This window comes from Lathyrus oleraceus, chromosome 4, assembly GCF_024323335.1.
Source record: "Lathyrus oleraceus cultivar Zhongwan6 chromosome 4, CAAS_Psat_ZW6_1.0, whole genome shotgun sequence".
Taxonomy (NCBI): Eukaryota; Viridiplantae; Streptophyta; class Magnoliopsida; order Fabales; family Fabaceae; genus Lathyrus; species Lathyrus oleraceus.
In genome coordinates, this window is record NC_066582.1 from 440,803,171 (window position 1) to 440,813,358 (window position 10,188).

The window sequence follows — 10,188 nt, forward strand, 5'->3', positions numbered from 1 at the left end:
TGCCTTTTTTGGGATGGGCTTTGGCTTTTGATATTTGTTTCCAAAAACTTCTTTCTGCACCTCCTTTTCTTCCCTTTTTTACTTGTGCTTCAAATAAACTACCTGAGATAAATAGAAAGGAAATACCGAGTAATATCGAGTAAAATGAAATAAATTGAAGCAAATAATAATATAATTTAATTGAATTAAGTCCTAAAATGTGATATAATTTCATGTTATCAAACTCCCCCATACTTAGATCTTTGCTTGTCCTCAAGCAAAATACAGTATAGAACTTGTTTTAAAAATTTTAGCCAGATGAAATTTCAAAACACACATCAATTCGTACTAGGTTGCCTGTAAAACTTGTTTAGAAGTAACTTGGTTTTAATCTTGACATCAACAACCACCGTCACAACCGCAGATAACCTCACCTTATGCAAACCAGTTCGAGTAATGCCATTATAGCTATCCTAGTTCCTTTACTCTTATTTCACCCGTTTTCATTCTAGCGAAATCACATTAAGCCCTTTATCTTTTCGCGCACATAGTGGAGTAACCGGTTAGTGATTCTGATCCCTTTTTTGCTAGAAGTTCTGGTACATAAGTCGGATAACTTCGTTATTCAGTCCATTGCAAATTGCGGGGGATCGGACCGTAGTCCGCCCTACCAAGTTCAGTACCAGATACCTGCTGAACCAACTCATAATGGATATTTATGCTTTTGTATGATCTGCAACCTTTAGATTAAATGATCTGGTAAGGATCACCTAACTTAATTAGTGCATTTCCTGATATATATATATAATTTTTTTTGTTACTATGGGAATCATTCACTTATATTCATCGGCTCTCCACGTAGTTTGCTATTGAGATGGTGCTGACTTCTCGTATAAACTACTCGGGGTTACTATAAAACTAAAAGTTCAAGGGATTGGTATAATAGGTACTTATCCTGATCTGACATGTTGAGGTTCTTAGAGCGTAGTTATGGTAATAATTTTTGTTTTGATTTTACTCAAGTTTTATAAAATAAGCGACCTTTATACTTATTAAGTGTGATGAATTTTTGTTATGGCTCATGAAAATTGAGGGGAATAGATAATAGAAGGTTTTCACATTTGGGACTTAACTTAAAATAAATCTAAATAAGAAATATTATTTTATTATATATTTTTTTTATAAGGGAAATAACAATGAAAAGAAAGATACATACTTGAAAAGGAAAAAGGAGGATAGAAAGAACATGGTTTTCCCCCCCATACTTGAATAAAACATTGTCCTCAATGTTTGAAGGAAAAAAATGAATTACAAAAAGAAAGGAAAAAAAATAAAGTTAAGGTTGCCTGCCGCCTCTTGTTCTTGGACCTGGTGATCGCTGACGTAAGTCTAAGTTGTCGAACCTGCTAAACAGCTAAGTGAACCGCTGATCGGTTATGGCATTCCTCTCTTCCTGCTGTTGTTGCATTTGGCGCATCATTTGCATCATTTCGAGATTCTGTGCTTGCATACCATCAATAGCATCCATGATGTCGTCGTTGGTTGCAGGCCTTCTTCGTCGACGACGTCGGGAGGATGGGCCAGCTGCAGTATCGGAAGGGTTGAGCGGGACTGATTGTTGTTCATGAGCGTTATCACCTTGCTCCATTTCTTCAAACTCGTCTGCAAAAGGGTTTGTATGTGAAGGGTCGGTAGCTTCGGGAGCATTCAGATCATAGCGGTGGCGGTTGGGATTGGTGACATCGGTTAAGGCAATGTTGGGTAGAACAACGCTTGGGACTGCCTGGTTATTCACCATGAGGTAATATTTTTCGCCTACTCTGTTCTTTATTAGGCGGTTGGACCGACAGTAGCTGATATCCATAAAGAGGGGAGGTAAAGATTCTAAAGTTTGGAGTCGGTCCCCTAGGTCTAAGCCAAGTGCTATGGTGGTGATTAATCCACCAATTACAAAAGGTTGACGGCCTCTAGCACATAAGGTGCGGATATGATGAAATAGGAAGGAGGCGATGTTTACCTTAGCCTGCGGTTCGAAGACGCATTCGAGGAAGAAGAGTTCCTTTGCGTTGACCTTGCTGTTGTTCGGTCTTCCAAAAACGGTGTTTTGTAGGATGCGGATAAAGTACCAGATAGTTGGGTTATGTATATGGGAAACAAGGAGCTCTTCCCAGTTGTTGGCATCTACACCGGATATTTTCCTAAAGAGGTCGAAAGCAGCAACTGTGCTCCAGTTTAGGTTTGGAGGGATTCTGGGGTAGACTTGACCTTCTATGGGGAATTGTAGCATGGTACTCAATTGGTTTTGGGTTAAGGAGTACTCGGTGTTGAACATACGGAAGGTTGCGGTACCGGTTAAGAATTCGTCCTCACCGGCGGGAGTGTTGTACGCGTATGAACTTAAGAATTCTAAGGTTAGGGAGGGGTAGGTGGGTTGATTATGCGTGCATAGAAAGGTTAGATCGGCAAGGCGGAGCATCCACTCGATACCTTGAAGTAATCCTAATTGTTGTAAACAAGTTGAATCAGGATACCTGGTAGAGACGACACCTCGCTGTTGAAAGCGCTCGAATTGCTCCCTTTGATAGTTTTCATCTTCGGATCGGAAGATGATATTTCCGAAATTCTGATTTCCCGCCATACTGATGAATGAATTTAAAGGAGTAATAAAGAAAAGAAATGTATTTGATATTAGAGAGTGGTTTGTGGTGAAAGAAGGAAGGTTTGGTGGGTATTTATAGGAAAAGAATTTGGAAGTTGGAGAAGAGGTGGTTGAAAAGTGAATACATGTGGGTTAAATGGGAATAAATGGGGAAGGTAAAAAGGTGAAAGGGTGTAACGTTCGTCTCCAACGGCTCTGTAACGTTCACCTAGTCAGAAAGGTGTTACGCTCGTCACAGGGGCGTGACGGGCGTAACGAGTACTTGGCGTGCCGTCCGTCATAGATTGTGTGACGCTCGTCACACAGTCTTTTTGGCATGGCTTCAGCTAGCGTTCTTCAGAATAACTTTGGTAATTTATTTTTTTTATTATTTATTTTGTTTTGCTTCAGATTATTTTATTTTGCTATTTAATTTTCCTGCATGCTATTCTACTTTGTTTAATAGTGCATAAATGTATTATGTTCTTAATAATTTATGTAGGCAGCAGCAACAGTAGAGAGCATAATAGATATTACATAATAAAATAAATAAATAGCTTCAATAAAATAATCATAATGTAACATTGGAAGAAAAAAACAAAAATTACGAAAGAGAAACAAATACGAACATGAATTTAAATAACATTAAATAATAAAACTAACTAAAACTAGATAACTAAGAAAAATAAATTCTATCCATCTGCACGATCTCTGGCCGGAGGAGCAAAGGAGTTAACACGGTATAGTAACTCATGAAACTGATTTGTCATACTGTTCATGTATCCCAGAAATTCGTGCCTCAAGCTAGTGAACTCTTCTCTGAGGGCGTCTTGTTCTGACATCAAAGCTTCCATGGCAGTGTTATAATCAGTTCCGGGCATATGATGTCTAAGGTCGGGTATTGCCGATTCTTCGGTCTGAACAGGTTGAGGAGGAGGATCAATATCATAATAGCCAGAGGGTGTCTGAGGGTCTGATTCAGCATAAGGAATCAGGTCATCACAGATCTCATAGTCCTGGATGGATTCAGTGGATCTAGCAGAAGAGGGGGTTTCGTTCAGATTGTAGAGCCAGTTACTGCGGTTATGAACACTGGTCCTAGGATCGGGCATGGTGAATAGGCAAAGGACTTGGTTATTAATTATAAGCTCAAACTCATCAGATCCTAGGTTTGCTATAAACATAGTGTTGAAGAGGAAGGGTATACTCATAGTAGTAATGCCACAAAAAGGGCTTAAGTCAAGCATAGGCTGACGTAATCCGATAGCATTACCAATCATGGTTATCAAACCGCCTATTCGAATTGGTGCTCGCTCATCTTGGATAAGGTGGTCCAAATTTGCTAACATAAAAGTGGCACCGTTTACTGGACGGTTCTGGGAAGCACAAAATATGATGAAGAGTTCATCACGTGAAACTGTGGTACTGTTTGGCTTCTTCCCAAATAAGGTGTGGGTCAGGATCTTATGGAAATAACGGAAGGCCGGGTTATGTATGTTTCCAGAGAGAAACTCATGTTCCTCGGGATCGTCATTTCCAGTCAAGTTACCCCAAAAGTGTTCAAGTTCTCTATATTCAAAAAGTTCTTCTTGGCTCACTGTGAATGTGTCAAAGGATTTAGGGAAACCTAAAAGGTTGGTAAAATCTTGAATATTAAATTGGTACTCCATGTTAAACATTCTGAACTGGATAAAACCTCTGCTTATTCCTTTTCCATGGCTAGGTAGATAGATCGGAGAACTAAGGAATTCTAGAGTCAGTCTCCGGTATGTGACAAATTGTCTACGGATAGGAGCGGTTTCCCACCCTATCTGATTCAGCAAATACAGGACGCTTTGTCTTAGTCCAAGGGCAGTCATTGCCCAATCATCAGCATACAGACTAGGTAGCATCTCTCTCGTGGCTAGTTCCTCAAACTTTTGTTTCTGAGCTGTTCCTCTGAATTTGATACCCATACGATCAATTTGTCCCATCAGGTTAATGTTAGCTAGAGAAAAGAAAAACAAGAGTTTTGGTCAGGATTTGGCCAAATGCCGAAAGAAGAGAAAAGTTTTTAATAAATTAAAATAAATTAAGAATGAATACTAAACAAAAATTAAAAGAATAATTAAGGAAGAAATAGAAAAATAAAAATGATAAGAGAAGAAAATGATAAAATATTTGTGGGTCGTCTCCCACTAAGCGCTTTGTTTAATGTCGCAAGCTCGACATAAAAACTATCAATTATAATCTATAAGTTCTGGAGGCATTTCGTCTAAGTGCAAGACTTGCGAATCTTCATTGTTTTCTGCATAGTGATAATGTTTTAGACGTTGCCCGTTTACGGTAAATGGTTCCATAGATTTGCCTTTAATTTCTACTGCTCCACTGGGAAAAACATTGGTGATTTGAAAAGGACCTGACCATCTAGATCGTAGCTTTCCCGGAAATAACTTTAGCCTAGAGTTAAATAAAAGGACTGTATCGCCTTGTTTGAAGATTTTCCTTGATATGCGCTTGTCATGCCATTGTTTTGTTCTTTCTTTGTAGATTCTGGCATTTTCGTAAGCGTCTCTTCTGAGTTCCTCTAATTCGCTTATATCAAGGATTCTCTTTTCACCGGCGGCTTTATAGTTTAAATTTAGATTTTTAATAGCCCAATAGACTTTATGTTCTAATTCTACCGGGAGGTGACAGGATTTTCCATAAATTAGCTTAAATGGGGTTGTCCCTATGGGAGTTTTGTAAGCAGTTCGGTAAGCCCATAAAGCTTCTGGTAATTTCAATGACCAGTCTTTCCTTGAAGTGGCGACTGTTTTCTCTAGTATCTGTTTGATTTCTCTGTTAGACACTTCTACTTGCCCACTGGTTTGAGGGTGGTAAGGTGTCGCTACTCTATGTCTTACGCCATACTTAAGCAGTAGTTTTTCGAGTACCTTGGATATGAAATGCGATCCACCATCACTGACTACTATTCTTGGGACACCAAACCTTAGAAATATTATATTCTTAAAGAGTCTAGTTACTACTCGTGTGTCGTTTGTTGGAGAAGCTATAGCTTCAATCCATTTTGATACGTAGTCAACTGCCACGAGTATGTATTTGTTACCGAAAGAGGATGGAAAAGGTCCCATGAAGTCTATTCCCCACACGTCGAAAATCTCTACTTCCAAAACGCCCTTTTGTGGCATCTCGTCACGTCTAGATATGTTTCCTGTGCGTTGACGTCTATCACATCTCTTAATAGCTGCATGTACATCCTTCCATATACTTGGCCAATAAAAACCGGCTTGTAGGATTTTAGAGCAGGTCTTGGATGTACTTGCGTGTCCACCATAAGGAGCGGAGTGACAGTGTTGGATTATATTTTCTACCTCTTCTTCGGGTATACACCGACGAAAAATACCATCGGGGCCTCTTTTAAAAAGTAAGGGGTCATCCCAGTAATAATGTTTTATGTCATAGAAGAATCGTTTCTTCTGTTGGTAGGATAAGGTAGGTGGAACTATTCCGGCAGCTAAATAATTGACGAGGTCAGCGTACCACGGTTTAACAGATATAGCTAAGGTGGTTCTACCTGTTTATCAGCGTTATTTTCTTCTAAAGTAGCTATAAGCTTATCGTACGAGAAATCATCGTTAATTGATGTTCTTTCCGGTTCAAGGTTCTCAAGTCTAGAGAGGTGATCTGCTACTACGTTTTCAGTTCCTTTCTTGTCTTTGATTTCCAAATCGAACTCTTGTAGCAACAGGATCCACCTTAGGAGTCTAGGTTTAGCATCCTTTTTAGTTAAGAGGTATTTGATAGCAGCGTGGTCAGTGTAGATGATTATTTTGGCTCCGACCAAGTAAGAACGAAATTTATCTAGCGCAAACACTACTGCTAGAAGTTCTTTCTCGGTTGTGGCGTAATTCATTTGTGCTTCATCTAGAGTTCTACTTACGTAATATATAACATGAAGCTTTTTATCCTTTCGTTGTCCTAAAATAACACCTACAGCGTAATCACTGGCATCACACATTATTTTGAATGGTTCATTCCAATCTGGTGTCTGCATTATGGGTGCGGAGATCGGTGCTTGTTTAAGCGTTTGAAATGCTTCTAAACATTTATTGTCGAATATGAATTCAGCATCTTTCATTAATAGCCCGGTTAGAGGTTTAGCTATTTTAGAGAAGTCTTTAATGAATCGTCGGTAAAAACCGGCATGTCCTAAGAAGCTTCGTACTTCTCTCACAGTTTTCGGGGGTTGAAGGTTTTCGATTACCTCTATTTTAGCTTTGTCTACTTCAATTCCTCTATTTGAGATGATGTGTCCTAAAACAATTCCTTCTTGTACCATAAAGTGGCATTTTTCCCAATTAAGTACTAGGTTTACTTTTACACATCGCTCTAGAACTCTCTCTAGGTTTTCAAGGCATTCTTCAAAGCTTTGTCCGCATACGGAAAAGTCATCCATAAATACTTCCATGATGTTTTCTAGAAAATCGGCGAATATTGCCATCATGCACCTTTGGAAAGTTGCAGGAGCATTACACAAGCCAAACGGCATTCGTCTATAAGCGAAGGTACCAAAAGGGCACGTGAACGTTGTCTTTTCTTGGTCATTAGGATGAATTGGTATTTGAAAGAAACCTGAGTAACCGTCTAGATAGCAGAAATGAGAATGTTTTGCTAATCGTTCTAACATCTGGTCAATGAATGGTAAAGGGAAATGATCTTTTCGGGTTGCTTTGTTTAGTTTCCTATAGTCAATGCACATTCTCCATCCCGATTCGATTCGTTTGGTTATAGTTTCTCCTTTTTCATTTTCAATGACTGTTATACCTCCTTTCTTTGGTACTACGTGTACAGGACTAACCCATTTGCTATCAGATATAGGATATATGATACCTGCCTCTAATAACTTGGTTATTTCCTTCTTCACTACCTCACTCAGGATCGGGTTTAGTCTCCTCTGGTGTTCCCTAGAAGTTTTACAATCTTCTTCTAGCATGATGCGGTGCATACAAATAGAGGGACTTATTCCTTTAAGGTCGGTGATGTTGTAACCTAGTGCAGTTGGATATTTTCTTAAGATATGCAGGAGTTTTTCTATTTCGAGTCTTCCTAGGTCAGCATTAACTATCACTGGTCGTTCAAGTTCTAAGTCTAGGAATTCATATCTCAGATTTTTGGGAAGTATTTTCAGGTCTAAGGTTGGTTTCTTAAGGCATTGCGTAGGGTCCGGTGTTATTGCTAAACATTGGTTAAGTTTGTCTTCTACAAGATAGTCAGATGATTTGTCTTTTTCTAACTCCATTTCTTTTATGCATTCATCGATGATATCCATGAAGTAACATGTATCTTCTATTGCAGGTGCTTTTAAAAATTGGGAAAGAATGAACTCAATTTTCTCTTCTCCTACTTCAAAAGTGAGTCGTCCTCGTTTTACATCTATGATTGCACCGGAAGTTGCTAAGAACGGTCTTCCCAGTATAATGGGTGTAACTTCATCTTCTCTAATATCCATAATTATAAAATCAGTTGGAATGTAGAATTGACCTATGCGTACTGGAACGTTTTCAAGAATTCCTACAGGATATTTGACGGAACGATCTGCTAGTTGCACAGACATTTTAGTTGGTCTTAATTCTCCCATTTCAAGTCTCTTGCATATGGATAAAGGCATAACACTAATACCGGCTCCTAAATCGCATAAGGCTTTGTCAATGACAAATTTTCCTATGTGACAGGGTATAGAGAAACTACCTGGGTCTTTAAGTTTAGGAGGCATATTCTGGATTATAGCGCTACATTCAGTGGTGAGTGTAATGGTTTCGCTATCTTCAAGTTTTCTTTTATTAGAAAGAATTTCTTTTTAAAACTTGGCATATGAGGGCATCTGCGTAATAGCTTCTGTAAACGGAATTGTGACGTTTAATTGTTTTAGTAGGTCGACAAATTTTTTAAATTGGCCCGCATCTTTGGTTTTAATAAGCCTTTGAGGATAAGGGATAGGTGGTTTATAAGGTGGTGGAGGTACATAAGGTTCCTTCTTTTCTACGGTTTCCTTATTACTCTCTTCCTTTTCCTTAGGTTCACTTTCTTCCTCAGTTGACTTTTTAGAGTTTTGGTTTTCTATCCTTGGGTCAGACGATCCTTCCACTTCCGTTCCACTTCTCAGTATAATTGCATGAGCGTGGCTTCTTGGGTTAGGTTGGGGTTGGCCAGGAAATGTACCAGTTGGGGCAGCAGTAGGCGCTTGTTGTTGAGCTACTTGTGATATTTGCGTTTCCAGCATTTTGTTATGAGTAGCCAGGGCATCTACTTTACTTGCTAGTTGTTTAATTTGTTCGCCAGTGTGTACATTCTGGTTTAAGAAATCTTTATTGGTTTGCTGTTGAGAAGCTATAAAGTTTTCCATCATGATTTCCAAGTTGGATTTCCTAGGGGCGTTATTGTTAGGTGTAGATGGAATCGGCTTCTGATATCCCAGAGGTATAGCTGGGGCTTGATTTGGAGATTGTCCAGGTGCGTATAAAGCATTATTACTCTTATATGAAAAATTGGGATGATTCTTCCAATTTGAGTTATAGGTGTGCGAGTAAGGGCTTCCTTGAGCATAGTTTACTTGCTCCGCTTGGATTCCTGTTAGGAGTTGACAATCTGCAGGAGTGTGACCTTGGATTCCACAGACTTCGTAATTCTGAGTTATGGCAACTACGGTGGCTGGAGGTGATACATTTAAACTTTCAATTTTCTGGACCAGAGCATCCACTTTTGCATTAACATGATCAAGGTTACTTATCTCGTACATGCCAGTTTTCGTTTGAGGTTTTTCCACCATTGTTCGTTCGCTTCCCCACTGATAGCGGTTTTGAGCCATGCTTTCGATAAGTTGGTAGGCATCAGCATAAGGTTTGTTCATTAGTGCACCACCTGCGGCGGTGTCTATTGTTAACCTCGTGTTGTACAGGAGACCATTATAGAAGGTATGAATTACTAACCAGTCTTCTAAACCATGGTGTGGACAAAGTCTCATCATGTCTTTGTATCTTTCCCATGCTTCGAAAAGAGACTCGTTATCTTTCTGTTTAAATCCATTTATTTGGGCTTTTAACATAGCTGTTTTGCTTGGCGGAAAATATCGAGCAAGAAAAACTTTCTTCAACTCGTTCCATGTGGTGACTGAGTTGGAAGGAAGAGATTGAAGCCATCTTCTAGCGCTATCTCTTAGTGAGAAAGGAAAAAGACGAAGTCGAATTGCCTCTGAAGTGACACCATTAGCTTTAACAGTATCAGCGTATTGGACAAATACGGATAAATGAAGGTTAGGATCCTCGGTAGGATTTCTAGAGAATTGGTTCTGTTGCACTGCCTGCAACAGTGAAGGTTTGAGTTCAAAGTTGTTTGCTTCGATTGCGGGTGGAGCAATACTTGAATGCGGTTCATCTTGCGATGGAGCGGCGTAATCTCGAAGAGCACGAGCTGGTTCTGCCATCTCGGGTATCGAAGGGAAAATATTTTTGAAATCGGGAAGTTCTACAGGAGGTAGATTGTTTGCAGCACGATATTCCCGAATTCGTCGTAAGACTCGGAGATATAGTTCG

At 39.4% G+C, this 10,188-nt stretch overlaps 1 pseudogene; it reads left to right on the plus strand.

The window, feature by feature from the left end:
- The first annotated feature begins 9,594 nt into the window (after positions 1-9,594).
- Positions 9,595-9,694, plus strand: LOC127077828 (uncharacterized; annotated as a pseudogene).
- Positions 9,695-10,188: the final 494 nt, after the last annotated feature.